Here is a 10383-nt window from a genome sequence, read left to right as displayed (position 1 = left end):
AATTCAGATGCACACCACTATATCCCTGTCCATCATTTTCTAAAGAAAGATAATTTGCCTAAAATGAAAGAGCCTGTGGGATGTTTGACAAAACACCAGAAGGAGCTCGAGAATTGAGTCAGAAAACCAGAAAAATCAAAACTAAATTCCAGCTTTCCAGTTTACTAGCTTTGGGGCTTGAGCAAGTGGTTTTATCCCTCAGTATTTAGGTTTCCTCATTGTTGATATGGGAATCGTTGTACCTGACCAATAATTTTGCTTGACAACCACATGGATTTGATGATATATTACAAAAGAAAGAAGTACTTTAAGAACACCTATTTGAAGTCTGACATAAAGACTTTCGAACAGTCATTAAAAGGATCTAATTTACTGATGTGCAGTGTAAAGATAATGGTGCCTATGCCACAGGGTTCTTATGTGGATTTTTCCTTTTCTAGGTCAAATTTCTTGGACAATTTAGGAAGGCATTATTTATTGAAATGAATAAATACAGTAAGACCTTTTGTTCTTACAAACACAAACTCTACTAATTAAAGAATAAAAAATTCCCTTACAAGCTGATTTAGAAAACCAGAACACAATTAATTCTGAAGTAATTTGAAATGTTATCTGGACCATCCAAAAAGGCTATAGGTAAGGACCCCCAAGGAGATAGGAGCAGTCCTCTCTAGAAGACTCATGAGAACCCATGAGCCTTCTTTCCTGGGTGTCAGACTCAGGAGAGAGGGAAGTCAGTGCCATTCTAGTGACCTAAATCCAATTCCTTCAATTCTCTTCACCAAGACTTCCTCCTTTGGAACAATAACCATTGTTACACAGGCAGTTTACAGAATATGAAAGTCTAAATTTAGTGAAATATGATGAACTTATTTGAATTAAGTTGTAAATGAGTAAAGATAAGCTTTCTGCTCTGCTGGCATTGCAGCCATCAGGCAAACTTGGCAGATATCATACCACATGGTCTGCCTGCCCCCACAGTCCATGCTGTGTCACTGTGGTGTGGGCTTTAGTGTGATAGAAATGGTTATGCAATCTGGCCCCTGACACTGACAGCTGTACACTCCCAGCCAGTCACTTTCCATCTAGGGCTTCAATTTCCACATCTGTAAAAGGTTGAAGCAGTATTAGACGATCAATAGGATCCTGAAATAGTTTCCCATTATCAGTGTCCTATAGAATGTGATGTCTACACGGGGTCCTTACTAACTTTATAGGGTGTCTAGTAGGTATCTGTGATTTCAGGCAACTTCTTTTTTGGGTTAGATCAGAGAAAGGATAACTTTGAACTAAGTTTCGGTAAGTGAATCACATCATTAGGATTTTGCTTTTGCAGGACCTGGAACAGAGGTTCCCATTCAATCCATCATTCCTCTTCTTCCTACCACTGCTCTGTAACCTGTGTTCATGCCATTCTGTACATTTAGAATGTACAGAACACGTTTCTGCTTGTTGAAAGTATGTTGTGCAAAGTGATGCTGAGGGAGACAGTTCAGTGCAGTGGTGATATCCACAGGCTATGGTGTCAGAGAGACATAGATCGTAGTCCTAAATCTATTATCATCTCTGTGATTGTACCTTGTTTTCCCATTTGTAAAGTAAGCAACATTCCTATTTCCTGGGGGAAATTCTGATGAGCAAGTGTGACAATGACAATAAAAATCTAAGTATATTACTTAGAACACAGTAAGTGTTCTCCATAGAAAGTTAAGTGTTTCCTAGGATAGAGAATACATGCTTTGGAGTGTGCACAGTAGTACATGGCTTTAACTCCACCACTGGGGAGGCAGAGGCAGGTGGCTCTTTGTGAGATGAGATGGAAGAAAGCCTGGTCTATGTAGTGAATTCCAAGGCAGCTGGGGGTACAGAAAGACCCTGCCTCAAAACAAACAAACAACAAACAAACAAACCTGAGAATACTGCTTTGGGGCCAGAGAGATGGTTCAGGGGCTAAGAGAACTGGCTACTCTTGCAGAGGACCCAGGTTCACTTCCAGTCACCCACATGGTGGCTAATAACCATCTGTAATTTCAGTTCCAGGGAATCCTATGCCTTCTTCTGGCCTCTGTAGGTATTACATGCACATGGGTACACTTACATACATGCAGGCAAAACCATCATTTACATAAAAAATAAATTAATTTTAAGATGCAAACTACTTCGGAAAGTCTTTTCCGCTTCCTTCTCTTTCAGCACTCGCAACTGTCTGCTTTGCTTCCAGTCTGTTCTCTGTGGGAATTCTTCACCTCAGTGTACATGGTAGAGTACTCCAGTCGTGACAACCATGGACATGCACACCATCACACTGAATGACATCTTCATTGGCAGCTAAGGTGTGCATTAGCTGAAAGGAGCCACAAAGTAGACACCAAGTCAGTTTCATTCTGCAAAGTAAATAGCACAGGAAGAAAACTTATGGATCTCATTGTAAGAGAACTGTGCTGTGAAGCAGGATATGACTGTGGTTAGAAGAGAGGATATCAAGATCAAGTTGTCTTAAATAACTTGAGAGATGAAGCTAGAAGTTCTGCAGACGCCAAAGAAGATAGCCAAGGGGCAAGATCAGGAAAAAAAAAGTCTAGAGCAGAGGTTGGCAAACTGTCTGTACTGAGTTAGATAAGAGATATTTTAAGTTGATGGACTTTGTGTGTCTTGGAGACATCAATTAAACTCTATCCTTCATACAAAAGCAAGCATAAAAAGCATAAATGAACAGACATGGGTGTGTTCCAATAACATTCCTAGGATTCAAATTTTATGGTATTCTTTTTGAAAATTTAAATATACAAATAGCATTCTTAGCTCATTTGTACAAAACCAGGGACAGGTAGCAATCTGCAGACCCTGTTCTAAGGTCATATTAATGCAGCTACAAATTAGAGAGTACTGATCTAGATAGGATATCAAAACTTCAGGAAAACAGCCACAGAGCAGTCATGATCTGTCTACCTGGCAGATTGGCATGCCCTGCCTCACTCAGAAAATTGGGCTATGCTCTACCACAAAGCTCTGGTTAATCCTTAAGTGTATCCTGAGGCCATCAGGATTTGTACAGGGACATGAAGAAGGACTGCTATTAACAGATTGTGGCTCAAAAAGCCCTGGTCTACTTTTCCCTATTTTCTCAAATATTTCCCCTTAAAGTTCCCCTTCTCCCTATTCTGCTGGTTTTGACCCATCTCCTGTCATGACATCCTTCACTAGCTCCTGGAGTTCAGCTGAATGACTGCACCAGGCTTCTGGGAAAGCCATATTTTCTCTACAAAGACTCTTTATAAGGTGGGTACACCCTAGGCTTCATCCAAGATTTGCTCACCAGAGTGAAACCGAGCTGCTAATGAGATAGTCCTATCCAAAGTCAATGCCATAGAGAAGATTCTGTTGTCTGTGCACACTGACTTTTATCAAGTGTCCTCTGTTAATCTCATTCTATAAATCTATGCTTTCTCCTTTTATGCATCAAACATTTGAAAACAAACATAAATATTAAGTCTGGATAAAGAGAAAATCCACTATATGCTAACTAAATGACCTTAGATACACATATATGTATGTATACATACAAATGTACATATATACATAAACATGTATATATGTATGTGTATATATGTACATATCTTTAAAGATTTGTTTTAATTATGTGTATGTATTTGTTAGTGTTATGTACAGAGGCCAGAAAATGGTGAATGCTCCCCTGGTTCTGGAGTTACAGGTGATTGTGAGTAGCTCGGTGTAGGTACTGAGAACTAAATTTAGGTCTTCTGCAAGAGCAGTATGTGCTCTAATCCACTGAGCCATTTCCCTAGCCCCATGATATATAATTAAAAAAATTCAGTATTATTTTTCTATCTTATGGTACAAATGTATCCATTTTTAGAGTGTTTGAAAATAAATACACTAGGCAGATTTAATCCATTTGTATATTCAAGTATATATGTGCTAAATCATTTGATATTTTGTTTCAGCTATGTTGCAGTATCTTTAAATATCTTTATGCGTACACAGACATAGACTACATTAGGGGGTGAAGGGAATAAAGGAATTGATTTTGTTGTTTCTGATTTTAAGAGCTTGTCTTTGAATGAGAACTGTGCAATACAGCAGAAAGACCACTGGATTTAAGGGCATGGTAGTAAGATGACTGCATGTTTGGACCATCACTAAATAGCCATGAGGACAAAACGTGTGCCTGATATCGCTGAACTACAGTTTCTTCAGTTTTTTCTGTACATATTCCTGTATATGTGCATGTGCTGCTACACATAACTTTTTACATGGGCAGACTGATCTCTGTGAGACTGAGGCCAGCCTCGTCTCCATAATGAGTTCCAGACCAGCTGGGGCTACATGGAGACCCTGTTTCAAAAAGGCCAAACAAAAAAAATTAGTGAAAAAGCAGTGTTTGGCATGTAAGTCTTGCTTTCTTAGCCACATTTTCTTCCCCATAAAACCCTAAAATTCTGGCCAGTGATTCTAAGGATGCACAGTGTGGACATCACTAGCAGAACGTATCAGTGATCTTTTGGAAATTTTTCCTGACAAGTAAAATATAGTTACTCAAATTAAAAAAAAAAAAAATACCAGGAGATCCATTGTAAGGTGTCCTTTATTACAACTGAAAAGTTTTTTCAGAGTTCGGCAAATACATTTTCACTAAATCCTGAAATAATTCTCACATAGCCCACAGGTGACTCGTTTTCCTTGGATCCGTTAATACGATGGCTGTTGGGTCATTTAAACACCAGGACTGCAGTGCTCTTCCTTTGATCAGGGGAGGGCAGAACAATGGCTTTGACAGAATCATAGAGGGAGAAATTTCCTTTTTAGCTTCTACAGAAGGTCAGACAACTGGCCAATTTTATTAGAGCAGTCAAGCAGTTAGTTAAACTAATTGCTTCTCTGAAATGACTTTCTCTGGCTGAATACACGAGGTGTTTGAATCCAGAGGGCTTAACTCACATTACTTGCCTTATCAAGTAACGTAGAAAACCACAGCAATATAGTTTAAGGCAAAACAGAAACAATTACAAAGTGGCCCTAGGAGATCTTTTATGCATTGAGTGGCTCTCTTTTCCTCAGGGGATCAAGAGACTCTGGCTTTGAATATAGGCTCCCAAAGACGACGCTATAGCTACTACAGGAAGAAGAAAAAGTTTTCTTCCTTTATCAAAGCAATGAAAGACATCCATTGCTTGTCATCATTACTCAGTTTGCTCATCATGAGAAAGAGAAGTTACATGAAGTCAATAGAAGCACCAAAAGAGAAAAAGAAAAGGGAGACTTGCTTGAATTACTATTATTAATGTTATTATTAATATAATATACTGAGCAAATTTATGAAAGCAAGCATTCTTTCAAAGATATCCATTTGGCAAACTTTGCTTAAAATCAACAGTAGGCCTGAGGCAATGTATGATGCAAGGTACTTTTTGGAAATAGAAATTGTTCAACCAGTAATTGATCAGGGAAATTCCCAGGTGAGATGCTGGAAGACCACAGGTGAGTTTGTACCACCAATGCAGGTGCATTGATATATCTCTGTCTCAGTTTCTTTTCCTGTTTTTGTAATAAAATACTCTGACAAAAGCAACCTAAGAAAGGGTTTAGTCCAGCTCACAGTTCCATCATGACAGTGACAGGATCTTAAGGGAGGTGGTTACATTTCGCCTACAGTCAAGAACCAGAGAGGGATGAATGTGTAGTAGAGCTCAGCTTGCTTTTTCCATTTTATACAGTCCAGGGTCCTCTGCTCAGGGGATGGTGCCACTCACAGTTAATACCGAACTTCTCTCATCAGTTGACATGAGACTACTCCCCACAGACATGTCCAGAGACCCATCTGACCAGTGCTTCTAGATCCTGTCAAGTTGGCAATTACCAGTAACCACCACAATGTACCCATCAATTCCTGATCCCATTCCAAATATATTTGTTACATCCTTGTGTCTAGGTTAATTCTGTTCTCCACATTCCATCCAATTGTGCTGTTCATAAATCAGTGTAGGAGTCTCAAAGGTATATCCAATACAACATCTTCAAAACCCATGATATTCTTCCCAAGTCTGGCCTTTCTTTGGAGTCTCTTCCCTTGGTCACGGTCATTACCATCTGTTCAGGAACCAACTAAGAAACTGAAGGGTGATTTCTAAAACTTTACTTCTCTTCATACATCACTGGCAATCTATTCCTTTACTTTTCATCCATCAAGTGTTTACTAAGTACTAAGCAATGCTTTCTAAGTGCTGGGGCTATTGCAGCATAAAAACATTGTATAATATATCTTGTTACCATAGAACACATTTAGGGAAGAGTGAGAAGCAAGAACAAGCAGAAGACACATAATCTGAAAAAAACATTGGGAAGGAAACTGGACAAGCTAGGCAATGACTGGATATGAAATCTAGGAGGCTCAATTTAGGAACAGTGACTAGGGAAGACCTCTCCAGGGAGGTGACCTAGAGCAGAGAAGGTGCCAGAAAGAAGCAGAGAGCACTCCAGGTACAGGAAACAACACGAATGATGGTCTACAGGACAGAAAAGACCATCGTCAAGTGCAGAGTAGACTAATGAGACTGGAACATGGTGACAGGAGAATAAAGCAAAAGCAAAAATACAGCTACATCTGGACCATGAAGTGCCAGGGTAAGCAGCTTGAAGAGGGACGCTCACAGAGGGCCTTAACCTATGGAGAAAGCTTATGGAGTTGATAGTCTTTTAGTAATCTCTCTGGCTTTGTATGGAAATGTATCAGAGGCATTCCATTTAAGCATTTATTAAAGCAACTCAGGTGAGACAAAGTGGTGATTTGGACTTGGGTATTTTTATTTGTCTTGCTTTGCTCTGTTTTTATATTTTGAGATAGGGTCTTATGTCTGGACATGGGTATTTTTAATTGAGATGAGGAAAACTAAATAGATTCAGGAAGTATATCGAAAACAGGAAATCGTAACTAGGAAACACTGAAAGTGGAAAATGAGGGAAAAACCAAATCAAAGAGGAGTGCTAGGCAGAAGAGCAGGGCTGCTTGATGCTGTGGCATAGCATGGGTGTTGGTGATAATGCATGCTGGGCATGCCTGTGAGACACTTCAAGTATAATGATGACTATGTAGCACTATAGGAGAAAGCCAGGGCTGGAGGCCGTACTTGTAGTGGGACTAGCCTCTCTAGGAAGGCTGGGAACAGAGAAGGTAGATACCCTAGTGCAAAGTGTCAGCACAGATCAACATTTGGAAGTCAGTTTTGGTCTCATCAATGTCTATCACCTATATTTAACTTATAAATAATTCTCTATTTCCATTTCTACCATTTCCTGGTCTAGGCTGTCTCTACCTCGCTCATGAACCCCTGCAATTAATTGTATTTTTTTTTTCTGTTTTGGCTTAAAACAGCACACATTTATTCTCTTAACAACTCTGGATGTTGAAAATGTGAAATGAGTCTTCTAAGTGTCTGAAGTTAAGCTATTGACAGATGTGGTTTGAATGAGAATGTCTCCCATAGGCTCCAAGTATCTAGACATTTTGTCCCCTGTTGATGGCTCTGTTTTGGGAGATCTTGAAAGGTATAGTCATGCTGCAGGAAGCACATCCCTGGGGTAGGTTTTGAGCGTTCTTAAGCTCTGCCAGATTTCCAGTTTCTCTCTTTGCTTCCTGTGCCTGCTTGAGGATGTGATTGCTCATCTTTCTGCTCTGGCCACCTCTGGTCATTATGGACTTTAACCCTCTGAACCATACATCAAATAAATTCTTCCACTGATAAGTTGCCTTGGTCATGGTGTTTTATCACAGTGACAGAAAAGTAACCAATACAACAATTAAGATTTTTTTTTCTGTTTCATGGAGAATGGCAGTAGTAGAAATAGCAATTTTGAAATATTTGTGTTCATCATTTCTTTGAAATTTTTAATTTTTTTGACACAGGGTCTCCCTGTAGCTCCAGCTGGTCTGGAACTCTCAATGTTAACCAAGCTGGCCTCCTTCTCACAGTGACCTACCTGCCTCTGCCTCCTGAGTGCTGGGAATAAAGGTGAGTTCCACCACACCCAGCTCTCCATCATTTCTTGAAATTTATTACCTTACTTTGACCCTGTGCTAAGTTTTATATCTGATTCACTCTGTGTATTAGTAGCAATTTTTTCAATATTTTTGTAGCTGCATTTCAATATGTTTGACTTCCTTATAGTACTGTATATCTTTTTTGAGGTTATTTTATTTTTGATTATACATATGAGTGTGTGTGTCTGTGAGAGGGTGTGTGCACATGGGTGCAGGTACCAGAAGAGACCAGAGGGGAAGTAAGGTCCTCTGGAGCTGGAGTTATAGGTGGTTATGAACTGCCTGATGTGGGTACAGGGAATTGAATTTGGGTCCTCTGGAAGAACAGTAGTCAATCTTAACTATCAAGCCATATCTTCAGCATATACTATGAGTCTTCATTTATTCATTTAAAAACTGTATTCTGAGACAGAATCCAAAGATGGCTAAGGCATAAGTAGTTTAAGTAGAATACTTTATCACATTGATCACAATTTTGAAAGTCTATATCTCTCTTATCTATCTATCTATCTATCTATCTATCATCTATCTATCCATCTATCACCTATCTATCTATCATCATCTATATCATCTATCATCTACCTATCTATCATCTATCTATCTATCTATCTATCTATCTATCTATCATCTATCATCTATCTATCATCTATCTACCTATCAACTATCTATCATCTATCTATCTTCTATCAACTCTCTATATAAATACACATATATAAATATATGTATATATAAATATGTATATATAAAACTACTTTACTAATATCTGTCAATTTCTGTTTTCTCCAGTAGACTAGTACACTGATGCTTTAAGAATCATGTCTATGTCTGATTATCATTATAGAACTGTGAAAATTTGCTAAATAGATATTGAATAAGGTGAGCATTGAATACATATGGGACAGGGACTACTAATGCAGGAAGAAATGTGAGATTTGTGTGTGTGTGTGTGTGTGTGCACATATATGCATTTGCATATTTTTTTTAACTTTTTTTTTATAGCTGCGTTTGAATAATTCTTCACAAAGTCAGAAAAGAGGAGCAGATTCAACACAAAGAAAATCGAAGATAGGAAGTATGATGCACTTAAAAAAAAAAACCACAGCACAAACACGTTTATTACAGGAGTTAAAATGATTCATCTGCCTTTCTGGGCTCTGAGCTTCCTCAGGTAGAACCCCAGCTCCTTGCCCTCTAATAGCCATCTGCTCTACCACACTGGCCCCGTCTTGTCGCAATGCAGGCAAAAAGCTTGCCCTGCTGGAACTGCTCCTCCAGAAGACGATTTTGGCATTCTTTTTCCTTTCATGGTATTTCTTTTGAATTTTTTTTTTTTTATCGCTTTTTGTTTAAAATCTCTTCCTCCTCAGGAGTCTGAATGTAGAGAACACAGGTGACTGTCTCCAGGAAGGTCAGAGAGGACTTCAACCCAAATGCCCTAATGCTTGCCTTCTTCAGCACTGAAAGCATTCATCTCTTTCCTTCAGTAGCAGAACTGGACAGTACTTTCATCACAAGAAGGCAGCCCCCCTCCCCCGAAGAAAATTAACACATACCAGCTTGGCCCCCTTCTTGCGGCCCAGGGGCAGTGCATAGTGGGACTTGTACCACTGTCGGTACGGTGTGCTGTCAATGAACACGATGCAGTTCTTCACCAGGGTCTTCGTTCGGATCAGCTCATTATTGGATGCATTGTAGACAACATCGATGATCCTTGTTTTTCGAGTACAACCTGCCCACAAGAGAAAGTACACAATCAAACGGCCGAGGATGCAGCTCAGCAAGTGGTAGAACACCACAGATTTCATCCCCAGCACATATAAACGGTCAGACCAAGTCATGTAAACCATAGGCAACCTAGCCTTATCACCCTTACCCAGACTCCTGATGGAGGGCAGCAGGAAACACTGAGCCTTTATCCTGCCATGGTCCATAAACTCTCCCACAATCCCCTTCACCAGAGATTTGGCAAGCTCTCTAGGAACAACCCCAGACAGCATTATTTAAGAAATATGAATAAGCGGATTCTCCAGTTACCATGGTATTTTAGAAAGGGAAAAACTGGGGGCTGAAGAGATGGCTCAGTAGATAAAAGCACTGACTGCTCTTACAGAGGACCGTGGGGGTTCAGTTCTCCACACCTACCTGGTGGCTAACAACTGTCTGTAACTCCAGTTCCAGGGGATCCAATACCCTCTTCTGACCTCCACCAGCACTGCACAAACATGGTGCACTAACATACAGACAGGCAAAACACTCAAACATATAAAATAAAAATAAATAAAATTTGCTGGGCATGGTGGCACACACCTTTAATCCCAGCACTTGGG

General features: G+C 39.6%; 1 non-coding gene and 1 pseudogene across 1 annotated transcript; both read right to left on the bottom strand.

The window, feature by feature from the left end:
- Positions 1-9153: 9153 nt before the first annotated feature.
- LOC103739807 lies at positions 9154-10068 on the bottom strand (annotated as a pseudogene).
- LOC115071573 lies at positions 9504-9572 on the bottom strand. The gene has a single exon (XR_003850668.1). It is a non-coding gene; the product is annotated as a small nucleolar RNA SNORD38 (small nucleolar RNA).
- Positions 10069-10383: the final 315 nt, after the last annotated feature.

Source organism: Nannospalax galili, unplaced genomic scaffold (genome assembly GCF_000622305.1).
Source record: "Nannospalax galili isolate Female #2095 unplaced genomic scaffold, S.galili_v1.0 scaffold279, whole genome shotgun sequence".
NCBI lineage: Eukaryota > Metazoa > Chordata > Mammalia > Rodentia > Spalacidae > Nannospalax > Nannospalax galili.
Note: the sequence above shows the minus strand (reverse complement) of the source record. Positions and strands in the feature narration are given on the sequence as shown.